Below are 15,318 nucleotides of genomic sequence, written 5' to 3' on the forward strand. Positions count from 1 at the left end.
TGAGGTGCCTGCTTGCCACCTCTTTTCCTCCCTCTCTCCCTGCTCCATCCTCCTGAAGTTTTTTCCAGGCAGAGAATGCTCCATTCCTCTGGGAGACGCAGTGGTTTCCTCACTTTCCTCTTTTCCTGGAGATGCCCCCCTGATCCAAAGTATGGTAGCTAGGACCAGGTAGAAAGACTGTCTTCCCTTCTACTGCCCAGCAGAAAAAAATACTTCAACTTTGTTTTTTAAAGCAAAACATACTGTACAGTATGTTTTTGTACAGGAAACAAATTAAATATAGTCATCTTTTCAGAATCTGTTAGCGGTCATTAGCTCACCCCTTGCTGAGAGCTGTCTGTCCAAACTCTCTGGTAGCGGATCAGTCCAAAGGCTTTGTTGGCTTTGAGTCCTAGGTTGCATAATGTACTTCTAGAGTGGTTCGATTTAAAATTGTTCATTTTTTAACTCTGTTTTTACAAGGCAAAATCTGAGTGGATAACCACTATTAAAGCAAAAGACCGGAATATGATGTGGGGGCTGTCATACCTTTTTTGAAGAAGCAAGATTTACAGAACTGCAGATGTTGTAGACACTGCACTATTTCTCTAAAAAGCATATTTTTCCCTTCTGACACCCTCTCCCTATCAAGGTCTTGCTTTGGCAGTGAGCTCTGCTGTGTAAAATTTAGATCAAGACTAAGAGATACAACAAACTGCATTTCCACCACATTAGCGTTCTGGGGGCACAGAAGGTTTTTTGTTTCTTTACACTTTCTCTGCTTCTCCCTAGAACTCAAAATGCCAGATTTCTTTTCTACAGCAGTTCTGGTGAAATCATGACTGATATTTTTCCTTAGCGTTCTTAAAAAGTGGGAGAGCCATTCTCATCCATCTCCCTCTTTGAACCTGTTATTTTTCTTCTCACTAAAAGTCAGTATCCAGTTCCTGGCACCTAACTGAAGCTAGCTTAAAGTAATACCAAGGTAGTTGAGTGTCTGACAGGAGAATAAATTCATTGTTGAGTTAGGACCTATTTGATTTAAAATAAATGAAATGTCTCGAAATGTAAGAATGAAAAAACATGACATACCTCATACTCATCCATTTTATGGTATTCACCCCACAATCCTTTTATTCAGATATGCGTGACCTATGTATTATCAGCAATGGACAGCCTAACACTGCTGTGACTAGGGAATTTAAACTCCACATTTTATTTAACAAAACCTTTTTGTGGATATTGGATGGGATCTGTTACTCTGCTTGCTTAGACTGAAGGTTCAGTGTTGCTGTTTTTAATACTTAATGTTGAACAATGAGGGAAGGAATGGATTTAAAATAGCTAACTTTGTATTTATGACGACTAAGAATGCCATTCTGCAGACTTTTGCCTTCTGGTGAGTTTGCAATATTCTTTCAATGAACAGCAGAGTTATATTTTTTTGTGGAATAACAAGATTAATATGGTGAAAAATACAAATATAATAGGTATTGTATCATTCTTGGGTTTTGATGGATCAGATTGTCTTGTCCAGTTCAGATTAACTACTAGATTTATTTTTAATTGATGTCAATGAAGCTGGTAACTGTGAAGGAGATTCAACTTTATGTTCTATTTAGATATTAAAACTGTAGTCCTGATAACACAAACAAGTAGTAACTTAACTGACTTGTCCCATACCAGTGATATTAATATCCTTATGTACATTCAGGGAATATTAAGAAAAACTGGTCTGTGAGCAAGTATGAATAAAGCCTGCTCCACTATGAATAAGTGCCCTATGTCCCCATTTCTGTCTTACCCACTACAATTATTTAATAGAAATCTAATTATCCTTGAGATCACCAACTCTGTCAGATCCGATTGAAGTGCACAGAATGGTTGAACAGTTATTTGAGTGGGACTGACATACAGCTGACAGGCAACAGCCTCTTAGGAAGCTGGATTTTTTTAGGAAATGGGCTAAAATAGTATTTGAAACAGAAATTAGTCTGAAAGCCAAAACACACCTGCATCCCAATCAGAAGTTCACCAGAAATTCCTGGGATGGCCATATTTCAGGGGTTTGGTTATTATTGTATAGACATGTAGAAGCTACAAAAGACATTTTAATCTTTCTTTGGCTGTAATGAAAAGGTGGGCTACTGTATAATTCATTTGGTTCAGGCTTCTCTTTAAAATACTCAACTGGAAAAGAAGTAGTAATCAATTTTAGTGGGTCAAGAAAACCTGCACAAATAAAGGGGTTTTTTTTCTCATTTCTTCAGTTTGAGAATAACATCTTAACTAAATTCCTGGAAAATTCAGAGTCATTAAAAGATAGTGCAGAAGTTATCTCTGTCACAGCTTTGAATTAAACACCTGCAGTTTGCATATCGTGCCTGAGAACGGGATTCAGCAAGCTCCCCATACAGAAGGAAGGGAGATACCTAGCAAGGTCCGGAGAAGAAAGGAGCAGTGGCTTAAAATGTAGCCGTTTTAGGAACTTCAGAGCATTCCTTTGGGTTGCAAGGATGCCTTGTTTCACTTAGACTAGCAGGCTTTTTAAGGGAAGCTGGTTAGCCTAAGGTAGAACAGCTTTAATGACTAATGAATAAACAGGTGATAATATCTCCATTCTCTCTGTGCAAATAAGTCAGTGCTTATTCCCTAATTAGAGTAACAGAAAGGAAAGTGAGCCTGCATCTCTCAAGACAGTATCATATTTATCAAGGTAGACAGTATTCTACAGGAGGGTGCTCAGTCCCTGCCCTCAAAGGGACTGAAAGCTGCTTGCATCTACCTTTTGGAGAAGGAGAGAGAATAAGTACAAATTCGTTCATTTTTTTTGTAGGTGGGATATGTATGTTCAAATTCAGTGAGAGCAGGAAAGTAGCTTTCCTCTCATACCTACCAGAAGATGTTCTTGGTCCTGCAAGGAAACATTGGATTAAAAAACCTAAAAAAGAAAAGAAAAGAAGAAGTGGTGGAGGCATCATTGCAAGCATTTTTTCCTCTTTCTTTGTCCTTAGTCAAAGGTGTCTGAAAACCACATCCTGGATTGGATCCTTCAACAGAAATCGATGAAGGGATGCCTAGAGTTCTGTCCTGAGAGCGCCCATACATGGATTAGGAGCTCAGGTGTTTGGCAAGGCATGCTCCAAAACAAATTAAAGGGAATTTGCGTTCTTAAAACTTAAGGACTACTTGGGTCATGCGTCTTACAGTGTGGTTTTACAGGTTATAGTTTTAAGACCTAGGCACCCATTATGAACCTGTGGAAGAACTGTACTTGCTGTCTCTCAAGCTCTCCCTGCCCTTCTGTTGTTTTCTTTAGCAGATGGATAGCAGGGCAAGCTACCCAATATCTTCCTGTGATGTAGGGTTGCTCATACTGAACGCTTCCTAGTATTCTTCCTTAGTTTTTTTTAGCAGGTGCCATGATAATCCCTAGGAAGTTTCACAGCTGACGGTATCATATGGTTTAGTAAGTTTTTCCTAATACTATACACAAAGTTTTCCTAATTCCTTCCTGTGATGCTTGCCTATCTTTTCCACCACTCTTGAGACACTTTGCATTAGGCTACATTATTTGCCTGGGGACCTTTTCCTCAAAGAACTACAATGTTAGCATTGTGAGTCACAACAAGTTTTGCCTCTTTGTTGATTTTTTTCTACTGATCGTGCTTGTTTGGAGTAACTTATGTCGTCTTTTTCTTCCCTCTTGCCTGCTGGTTTTCGCAGAACATCTGAATGGAAAGATATCTGCAGTGCTGACCCAACTTGTTAGGGTTAAAAGATCCCATCTAAGCATGGAGGACTCTTGGAGAATTTGGTAATTTTGTGGATGCAGAAAATGGGTTAGGTTCAGGTGGAAGGTGTTGTATTCTGAACAATTCTCTTGGAATATTTTTTTCTACTTCAAACTGCAATGGGTTTGCTACAACCTTTTTTTTATCCATCTCTGGACACTCTGCCAAGGCAGTCTGGTTTTTTTTCTTTTAGACATCAGCAGTCAGCCCATGAGGATGGGACTCTATGCATGCTGTGTGTATATTCTGAAGATGTGAACTACGTGACTATATTAGCAATATGTGCAAGTTAACAAGCACAACACCAAAAGGTAGGATGAGTACAGTTCTAGCCAGAAACATTACCACTCTCCCCGATGTATTACTTCTATTGCAAGATCTTGAGGGGTGCCTTCTGCTTCATGTACAGGGCTGAGCACACACCAGTGCTCTGAGTAAATACAGTGGCGGCTGAAGAGAAAAATAACAGCAGGAATTACACATAAACAGATTGTATACCTAAATATTTTGCTCAGTCTCTAATTTCTGATTGAAGAAACCTCTCTGTCCCAAGAGACACTTTTCTTTGCAAGCAGTGACAACCTTTGTAACTGTCAATGTGTAAGAAAAACTTCTGTTGAAAGATGCTGTAAGAAAGCATCAGATGTTCTGTTGCTATAACCCTTATATTGCTTCAAATTTCCTGTTCCTGAAAGAAATACATTTGGAGTAGTCTATAAAATAGTCTTCTTACCTGGAACCACCACCTGTTTCTCATACAAGTCATCATCTTTAATAGATAAACTTTCCATTAAGAGCTAAACAAGGTGCTAGTTTTTCTTGTGGTAGTCAGAAATAAGAACAATAAATGTGTGGGAGAAATTAATCAATTTGGTTAGGAACATCAAGGTGCATGCCTATCTGAAATATAGACTGTATGGAAGCACAAATGGAGTTCTTCTCTGAACCTAAGTATAGAATTATTGACCCTGGAGGATGGGATACAGAATAACCTTCCTCGGCTGTACTTTGTCAATTTTAAGTAGTGTTTGCAAGGTGAGTAGTTTAACAGTTTCATCCCCCTCAGCAAAGATTTAATAGTAGGTGCATCAGAGCTTTTCCTAAAAATTTTTTTCCTTTTATAAATTACACTACTGTGGAAGTATACTAATGTTCTATGCATTTACTAATGTTCTGTAAGACAGTATAAATAAGTACAACTGATGGATGTAACTCATAAACATACATAAGTGTGTCTTTTTTTCCAATCTGGTTGCTCATTTTCTGATTGCGGTCCGAATTCTGGGACCAACTGGTTGAGCTCTCTCTATGGTGTGTCACAATCCTGGAAGCAATGGGGTCTGCAATACTGCATCCATGTGTAGGATGAAAGATTAAGTCAGCAGATCACAATGAATCATTTTTTTATCTTTGCGAAATATAAATATAATTATCAAAAGATAAATTTTAAGATAAATTCTTCTTTCACATGGTACTAAACATATGTCTGCACTGGGGTATTTTTAAGTTCATCAGGCAAAAAAAAAATTCTGTTTTCTTAAAAATGCTTTTAAGCACTCACCCTAGCCATCTATTCAAGTGCACTGTCTTCCAGACAACTCAAATATGAAGCAGTCTGTGTCTAGGTATATTACCAAGCAAGGAAGAACATCTCATCCTATGACACATTCAGTATGTGTATGTAAGACAATGTCCTGGTAAGTTAGCAGATGAAAGCTGTCCTTTAAGTCTACCACACAATATAAATATGACTTCTGTTTCAAGGAATGTGTGCATTTGAAACAAGGGAAAAAAAAATGCTAAATTCATTTATATGCTGCCATTCAAAGCCTGTAATTGAGATAATCAACTTTGAGTCATTGTGTTTAAAAAATAAAGCTGCTAGGAAAATATCGAGGTTTTTAAATGAATCATATCCAGCGTTCTGGCACAAGCATTTCTCTGATGAAGGAAAGAGAGTGTACTGGAAGAATGGGAGGAAGGTGGTGGCGGTGCCTTTTCTGGTAGCCATGCTTGTTTAACCTGGTGACAGAAGTCCACCCTCCCAGTGATATTGCACTGCTGGCATAAATATGGGCCTTGAGGGGTAAAAGCACACTACTAATACTGAGAGGAAGAAGCTAACTTAAATACTCAGCAGCCATCAGTGTCTGTTGAATTGAAAGTCACATTTGCATTAATATGGAAATTCTGCGTGTTTAATAACACCCTTCCTTCAGATTCTTCAAACCCCACAGCAGCAACTTTCAACAATATATTTTGAAAATAACTTTATAATGAAATTTGAAGCAAACAAGATTGTTTAAGTCATCTTCTTTGGGAAGATTAGTTTTCAGGGGTTTTATTTTGTTTACACTGTGTTTTCCAGCAAACTACGTCAAAACTTTTCAGTAATGATAGTGATTACAAAAATTTAAGCCTACAAAATCCCTCTGTGAATTCAGTCTGTAGCCTCACAGAAGAATGGGACTCCATTTGTTACTGACCTCCAGTTAGAGTGCAACTCATTAACCACTACCTTCTGAGCCTGACTCCAGCTGCTTTTTCAGCCAAACAGTAGTCCACTCATCAAGGCAGTAACATCCCAACTTGGAGACAGAGATGCTTGGGAGATTGTGTCAGAAACCTTGATAAAGTAGATGACATTCCGCTGCTCTATCCTCATCCACAGATTTAGTCTTTTGATAAATATTTGGCAATCAGTTTAGTCAAGCATGGTAAATTTAGTAAATCCATGGTAAATCTATGCTGCCTATTCCCAGTCATCATCTTCCCCTTCATGTGCCTAGATATTACTTTAGAAAGGATTTGCTCCATGATTTCCTCAGGGGCTGAAGTGGGTCTGAGCAGCTGGTAATCTCCCGGATTGTTTTTAGCCTTTTTTGAAAATGGTCACTACATTTGGGGTTTTCCTAGTCATCAGGGACCTCCCCCAGTCTCCAAAACCTTTCAAACTTAATAGTGAACAGCCTCATAATAACATCAGCCAACTCTTTCAGCACACTTGAATGATACACATCCATCCCTGTGGACTATACATGGGTTCAGATTGTTCAGGGGATCCCTGACTCAATTCTCTTCTGTAACTGATACGTAGGGTTACGTAGGGAATAGAATCAAAACTTCAGAGGACTTGAATTAGTTGCACTTAGTTGTGCAAGACTCAAATGCAGCCCTTGGAGTTCAATACTGAGATAGGAACCACTGTTTTTGTTTAGTGACGGATGCTATATGATCATTAAGCCAAAATTTAAATAATTATCTGTAAAGGAATAGTTGTCATTCACAGTTTTTTCTCTAAAACTAGAAGGACATGATGGCTGACTTTGAGTCTGTTTAGGAGATCTAAGCTTTACTTACAAGGGTAGGTCTTGAGTTTGGTCTTCCAATATTGCAACAGAGAATGGCCCTGTAGAGGCAGAAGGAAATGTGCTTCTGGGGCTTTGGAATTGTTCCTTGTGGACGAGGATGCTCCAGGGGGGAGCAGCAATGTGCACTCTCTTGGTGACTCTGGAGCACCAGTTCTGTAAGTACTGCCTCATTCTCCCATCTTTCTCTATCCCTATATAGTTTGAACATGGTATACTTCTCCCTGAAGTCTACATCAGCAGCATATAAGATTCAGCAAAATTTTTGAGAATAGCATTAGTGTGGGTTAGCCCCATTTTTGGAGTAAAAACTCAAGACCAGCTTGCTTAAAATACTGATTATTATATTCTTTGCTATGTTACATTTTAGCAATACCCACAGATATAGAAATAATGTATGCTTAAGGCAGACACAGGAAGGTGATTTGTAATTCTTTGTAAATCTCATCTTTCTGAATTCAGCCAGTGTTTTATGGATAGCAAGCGCAGAGGTAAAACTGCCAGCCTATGCTTTGAGTCAGACTAACAACTTTTGCTCCTGCAAAAATGATTTGCATTTTTCATCATCTGTTAGTTTGTGTCCTACATATTAAGGGCTTGTAGATAAATTATTAAATTGAGGAAATCTAAATGGGCAAATGAACCTCAAAGCAATTATAACACCTGAAAATTTATCAAGTGTAGTGATATTTTTTCAGCTACGGAAAGAAATTATGGTTAACCATTGTCAAGCACTTGCAGTTTTCTACCATACGGGAACTTCATTCTCCCCTCAGTTTGTTAGCTGATGTAGTGACAAGCTGCAGAGAGGTGACAGATTTAGCTAAGGATTTGGAGTCTGAACACCTGTGCAGTGTCATGCATTTAAAAATAGAACGTGACAGCAAAACACATCAACCCTCTAATGTCCAAATGGAAACCACAGGGGTTTTTCCTTCAACTTTTATTCAGAGAAATAGCTCTCAATCATCACTGTCCAAGTAAACTTAGAAAGCAGAAGCTGTTTTGTTGAGGTCCAAAGTAAATGGGAACAAATCACAACGGTAGGCATAGGTGCACCAAAAGCATTCAGTTATTACCCTTTCCTTCTTCTCAGTGATGTTCGGATGTCCTGCATCTTTGAGGGGTGCAGATTATTAGTGTTCAGTAGCCATTTCTTCAGGAAGCACTCGTGGGCAGGTTAGAAGATGACTGTCGACTAAAGCTACTTTGCATACCTTGACTTCTGTATGACTCATTCAACCCTCCAATGAAGCTATCAAAAAACAACCAAAACATTTTTTTTGTATAATCTTCTCTATGGGAGAAAAAAGCATAAACCGAGGGCAGAAAGATAAAAACAGTCATGCTTGCTTGATTACTGGGTTAGAGTTGCGCATTATGCTCTCCTCTGAAGGAGCCTACGTCATTGGCAGTATTTGAAGGGAGCATCTCTACTTCCCATCTCCTTTAATAGTATCCTTGAAACATGAATGAAAACTAAAGCATGTAATCTTTTTTTTTTTTACAGAGGGAACTAGGTTTCCCAGTCTGTTTGAGACTCTAAGCCCACTGCAGTCCCCACCAGCTGCCAGCTCTAGGGCTGAGCACAATTACTGGGCAGCACCGCGGGCTGGCAGTGAACCCAGTCCATTGCCCTTTTCCCATTACAGAGTGCTAACCTTCCAGCATGTTCTCTTTCTTCAGCAAAACCTTTGTTTTTGAAGGTCGTATGTTTCTTCTTCATATTGAGTGCAATAATTTTGAGAGGGGTTTTTGGGGCTCTTTTCTATTGCAGTCCTATTAATTGTGTTAAAAAGGACATTTATTCAGTGTTCTGGGGCAACAGTTTTATGTGATTGTGTGACGGGAAATTAAGGAAGGTCCACATTTAGCTCTTCTGTGCTCTCATTTATGTATGAGAAAGACAGAAATCTACTTTAAACTCAGAGAAGAATTAGCATTTTGGATGATAAAAGCTATCACACATGAATGGGTTGCTTCTTAAAATCAATGAAATAAATTAGACTCCCTGTTTAGGAGCATCTGGCACCCTTAGAACCTAGTTCATATAATGATATCTCTGTTTATTAAAAAGAATTATGTAACAATATGGTTGATTTATTTCAAGATGATTGGCTTAGCAACTTAATTGGACTATGCAATATACCAGAGCAAAAAAAAAATAATTTAATTAGCTCATTCATTTGTGGATGACTGGAAGCACTGTGCATCATGCCTAGCTTCTTTAAAGGTGTGCAGCCTTGTATCAGAAACAGTGTGGCAGCAGGACCAGGGAAGTGATTGTGCCCCTGTACTCGGCACTGGTGAGGCTGCACCTCGAATGCTGTGTTCAGTTTTGGGCCCCTCACTACAAGAAGGACATTGAGTGCTGGAGTGTGTCCAGAGAAGGGCAGCAAAGCTGGTGAGGGGTCTGGAGCACAAGTCTGATGAGGAGCGGCTGAGGGAACTGGGGTTGTTCAGTCTGGAGAAGAGGGGGTTGAGGGGAGACCTCATCTCTCTCTACAACTACCTGAAAGGGGGTTGCAGAGAGGTGAGTGTTGGTCTCTTCTCCCAAGTGACTAGTGACAGGACAAGAGGAAATGGCCTCAAGTTGTGCCCGGGGAGGTTTAGACTGGATATTAGGACAAATTTCTTTACTGAGAGAGTGGTGAAGCATTGGAAGAGGCTGCCCAGGGAGGTGGTGGAGTCACCGTCACTGGAGGTGTTCAAGGAACGTGTGGATGTGGCATTCTGGGACATGGTTTAGCGGGTATGGTGGTGTTGCGCTGATGGTTGGGCTTGATGATCTTAAGGGTCTTTTCCAAACTTAATGATTTGGTGATTCTGTGATCAGCACCAAGCTGATATTCAGGCATTGGGCCCCAGTCGAAGCCGACGGAAACCGGCAAGAAGTTTCCTTTGTATCCAAAGAGCACTCTTGACTCCTTGCAGGCAAAGGAACCTTCCTGGAGAAACAGCCAGATGAAAATGTGCCTTGAAGAATAAAGCTCGTTTTCTCCCACCGTGGTCTCTCTTTTCCTTTGAGCTGAAATTCCTACCTTCCAACTCCCAAATACTATTAACAATACCAGAAAATTAGCGTGCTGTATCCAAATTTTGTATTCATCCTGGTGCAAAGTTTTATTTCCTCTATTTCCAGGATGACTACTTATACATGAAAAACATGCTGTTGCAATACCATTTGACTGCTTTATGAGGTTACCACCTCTCAGCTGAGACAGAACAGTAACTTTTTTTTTTTTATTATTATTATTGGTGAACCTCTTAGTAACACAAAAGTAATGGAGTTATTTATTGAAATGTGTTCAAATTACTTAATATCCAAGTAGTATTTTCAGAATAGCATTTGACAGTGGTTCAAATAGCTTTCAAGATCTCTCCACTTTATTTCAGTTCCAAATGCAGGTTGTTGTGTCAGCCAAGAGACTGCTGTCTTGGGGGTAAATTCCACTTAAGTGGAGTTAATCACATCAGCATAAGTTGTTTCTATACTTTAGTTTTACAGCAATTTAAATAAAATTAGAGGTTTGGATGTTGATTTCTCTTGTGTTGTTAACTGAAGATACTCTGAGTCCCAGATGATTTCTTTTTCCATTTCTATAATTGAACGCCAAACTCCCCACTTCTCTCCCACCCCCCAAAGCATACAGAAAACAAGACAAAAACCTAAATTAAAATCAGAGTAAGGATTTGACTTAAAACATAAAAGAAGAAATAGGGCTGAAATTCCATACTTATCGCACCCTGTTGTACCTAGCTACTGCTGCACATCTGGTATGTGAGATAATGCACTGTTCAGAGACCATGTTACGAACACAGAAAATTGGAAATGAGTTTCAAGTCTTAACGCTACATTTCTTCACTACTGGGAGCAAGTAAGGCCCTGTTTTTCACTCGTTTTGTAGGTTGTGTGATTTGATTCCCTCTGTTTGTTTGCTCTGTAAATAATATAGGCATGAAGGAAATCAGAAAAGGAATGGTTCTGTAAGAAATACTTGGTGCAGCACAGCTGAGAAGGTTTTTTTATATATTCCCAGACTGTATACCAAGGTTTAATTGTAATATTAGCCACAGCAAAAAATAAGAGATGCTTGGTTGAAGCCATGGGTGGAGCAATAAAAAACACATGTATCTTGTTCATTCATTTATCATGTAATATAAATAATTAAAACCAAATGCAGTGGTTAGCCCTTCCTCACCTGCAACAGCATATATTCTCTCAGGACTACCCGGTGTTGTAATGCGCTTTTGTCACGATCACACATATCAGTTATTTGCATGAGTCTAGCCTGTAGCTATCAGACAGGAGAAATTAAATTTTCAGCCAACGTGCTTTCCAGTTACTTCTTACTGAAACTCGTGGATGGATGCATGGGTCTGACTTCTGGTAGGGAATATTTTCCTCATACAGCCATGCAAAATGCAAGATTTTTATTACAAAAAATGACCCAGGTATAGTACATTTAGCTTTGGACTTAATGTACAGGAAGTCGAGTACGTGTCTAAATGTAGAACATCAGACTTTATCTGACCTTTTAGTACTTGCATTCTCCAAATTAAATGCTTTCTCTTGGTTTTGTGTGTGCGTGCCTGAATGCCTGTTCACGAATAGTGGGGAAGGAGAAGCAGTCCATGACAAGCCAGGATGCAGAAGAGGAGACTGCCTGTCTTTAATGCAAAGCCTGGTATTAGTGACGTGCTCCCAACATACAGCACCAGGCGGGATGGCACCGGGGAGGAATACAATGAGGAGTGAAGCTGTTGGCATGTGGCTGACCCCCTGTTCTTGAATCCAGACCTGAGCGGGAGCAGCTCTCATACCTTGAGAAGAGAGGAACAGTGAGGGGAGCATCATGGTCTGGCTACGAGGCCAGGAAAGCAGCGTTCCAAACCTGAGAGAGGAGCAAACCAGCAGTGTAGTGACCTCTCCTCCTCCCTCCAATCTGTGCTACATTTATCCTGTGTAGTGACCATGAAGACAAGGGAAGAAAAAGCAGCTAAGTGAAGCATGCTGTTGGCACCCTGGAGAAAACATCTCATCCCGAGTATTGAGCAGCAATGAAGTGCACATCAAAATTGTTTAGACATTTCGATCCATATTCAACTATCAGAATTTTTGCTGAAATTCAGCTAAGCCCTAAGCAAAGTTGAACACAAGCCATATACATACATCTTATCTACACTAATGAGGTGTTGCCCTTTGCTGACTGGAAGGAGATCTGCCAAGATTTTCTTTTCTGGAGCCTGATTTGGAAATACCAACTTTCTGTTTAGTGGAGTAATGTATTCAAGCTTCTTGTTCTCTGAATGTAGGTGATAACTATCCTTGTTTCTCACTGCGAGTCCAGCTGTGCTGCTCTCTTCCATGCGTGGCTTGTGGATAGAAGAAGCTGCTACGCCTCGAACAGGAGCTGGAAGGTTTCTTGCTTCAACCCCAGCCAAGAATAACAGGGAAACCAGACTTATTTACAAATTTCTGAACCAAAGTCTGTAGCACACTACCATGCATATACTCTGGCTAATTTGGTGGTCATGGCTGGCCCAGATTAAGTTTGTGCTGGTGGGTTATCCAGACACACAGGGAAACGGCACGAGGCTGTGCTCCCTTCATCCTTACCCCTGCAGCACTGCGGGCAGGTAGGACAGACAAACAAGCCCTTCCTGAAATGGTTCATCATCACAAGCAACTGGCACTTTCATAGATATCAGAAGTTGTAATGTTATTTGATGTAACACAGTTTATTGACCTGATCATGGAGGCTCAGAGATTTATAAAATCACATTTTTATTACTGATTCAGTCATGCACATACATATTTATAGACTTTAGAAAATCTTTGTAACTGATCACGTAGGGCAGCACATTCAATTTTAATGTGAGGGATTACTTGCTGTCCCTGTAGAACCACCTTTTGTATCCACAGGAGGCAGTTTAAAACATTTACAACGGAGTTGCTTTTTTGTCTGTCATGCGCTTATTACCAACTTTGGTCTAGGCAGCAGTTACATTTAGATTTGTTTCCTTCTTTGATCTCCACAATCTATATGAAAACATGCATTAGAAACAGGAAGGAATGCGTGACTTTTTAAGCCTGACTTCACTTACTTGCACATCACCAGTTCTTGTACCTTCTGCTTATCAGCTCGCATCTCATATCTCTTGCTATAAAAACCTGTTCTTCCTAACCCCAATTTTTTGGGATTTTGAGATTACTCATGCCACTTAGCATTCAGTCCCAAACCCATTCATAAATTGTGGTTAGTTTTTTTTATACAGACTCAGAATTTGGCTACTTAATTAGAAAAACCTTATTTCGTATTAAACCCTTTCAGACAGTGCATGAATTAAGCAGTGACCTGTAAGTCTTATTTGCAATTGTGGATTCTTCAGAAGTGGTTCGTTCTGCTTTTTAAAAAAAGTGGTGAGAACTGATTACTGCAGAGTGGCTATTTTCAGAGTAAATCTTAAATTAGCAGACTCCATTTTGGAAGCAAATTCATTACCTGCCAGAGAGCTCAAGACTATGGTCAACTGAAAAAGAAAAATCCCAAAAGAAATTTGAACATTGAGGTGCAAAAGGAAAACTGGTTTTGTTATCGTGCATGGTCAAGTCCAGGAGCAGGGAAGAGTCAAAGGGGTTGTTAAAAGAGGAATGTGGATAATGTAAGCATTATCTAAGCTTTTGGGAAAAAAAATTCTGCTGTGAGTGAAGTCAACAAAGTCAACAGAGCCAAGATTTCTGACAATGCTTGTCCAAACTGACTTCCTATTTAGGCCTTTGGAGGTTTTGCAGTCAAAGGTTTGGGATACTGTTTGCTGTTGCAACACATGGGTCCACTGAAATTTGCATTCCAATTTGCATTATTCGTGGTAACACAGGGAAGACTTTTTAAGGTTAGGCTTTTATACAGCCTTTCCTCTAAAACACCTTTAGTATGCATCCGAAGAGAACGCTTCCTGCTGTCTTCTTTCTAGGATCGTACATTTTCTAGGGTCTACATTTTAGACGGATGTGCCTTAAAAGCAAAGTGCTAGAGTCCCATCTCCCCCGCCCCCAGTCCTCCAGCGGGTGATTTATCTGCCTTTAGTGCTTGTTTCACCAACTGCAAGCACCCTGCTAGTACAGTGCTTTTATACAACCTGAAAATGTTACTCTTTCTTTATATGCCAATTGAAATACACCAAATGCATCATGGGATGAGACCAAATTAATACTTGGGGTTATGTGCACAGTAATTCACATTAAAAGAAAGATTGAGAGATGTAAAGATGCGTTGAATGTATTCCCTTTTTGTTTGATACAGATACAGCATATGTTGGGCAAATAGGTTTGAAATTATATTTTTGTATGCAAATGACAATTTGTATTAACTCCTATTGTGCTAGAACATAACATTTTCATCTGATGTAAGCCTTTCTTTCTTCAGATCCTCTTTCTGTTCTTCCAGTGCATGTACAAAAATCCTAGCTATTAAATATCTCTGTAAATTACTGAAAGGGAACAAGCCAGGTATGTGTTGTGACATTCTTCCAGTTGAACTGGATATCGAACTCATCTCTTCTCCCTTTTTTAAACCCAATTCATGGATTTATTATATCAGGACAGATGCCTAACCAACTTCTGATTAAACCCTGTTAAAACTTACATGGTGACTAGACTTCAAATTTAGACCTCATCATTTTTTAAGTGTCTCAAACCTATCATTTCATTTTGGAATTAACGTTTCGTGTACCTAGCACTAGTCTTGAATGGGACTAATTGTGGTTGGTTGGTTGTTTTGTTTGTTTCCTTTCAAAAAGTAATCAAAAAAGCTGAGTTTTGAAATTGGTAAGTAGCTAAAAAAAGGTCAAGGAAAATGTTTCTATTTTAGGAAGCTTTTAATTTAGAAAGGATTTGACCAACTAATTTCAAACTGTTCCCCAAATCTTCAAAGCACAAACAAATTCAGACTGAAAGGAACTCTGTTTTTTCTCTTCTTGGGGACATAAAAGATGGCTGAATAAATTAAAAGGGATTAAAATTGTCTTTCAATAGGACCTTACAGTATGAAGTCACTGTTACTATACCATTATGCAGCGCACAATGGCTGCAGGCGTGGCTGGCTGCTGCTAGGCAAAGGCTAATATTGTTTCACCTTAAAACTTAATAATAAGGCAGCTTTAGTCAATGATTT

At 39.4% G+C, this 15,318-nt stretch overlaps 1 protein-coding gene across 1 annotated transcript in view; it reads left to right on the top strand.

The window, feature by feature from the left end:
• Positions 1–15,318, top strand: part of NXPH2 (neurexophilin 2) — a 40,510-nt gene that overhangs the window by 9,955 nt on the left and 15,237 nt on the right. The gene's annotated exons all lie outside the window — the stretch shown is intronic.

Source organism: Gavia stellata, chromosome 8, assembly GCF_030936135.1.
Source record: "Gavia stellata isolate bGavSte3 chromosome 8, bGavSte3.hap2, whole genome shotgun sequence".
Classification (NCBI taxonomy): Eukaryota; Metazoa; Chordata; class Aves; order Gaviiformes; family Gaviidae; genus Gavia; species Gavia stellata.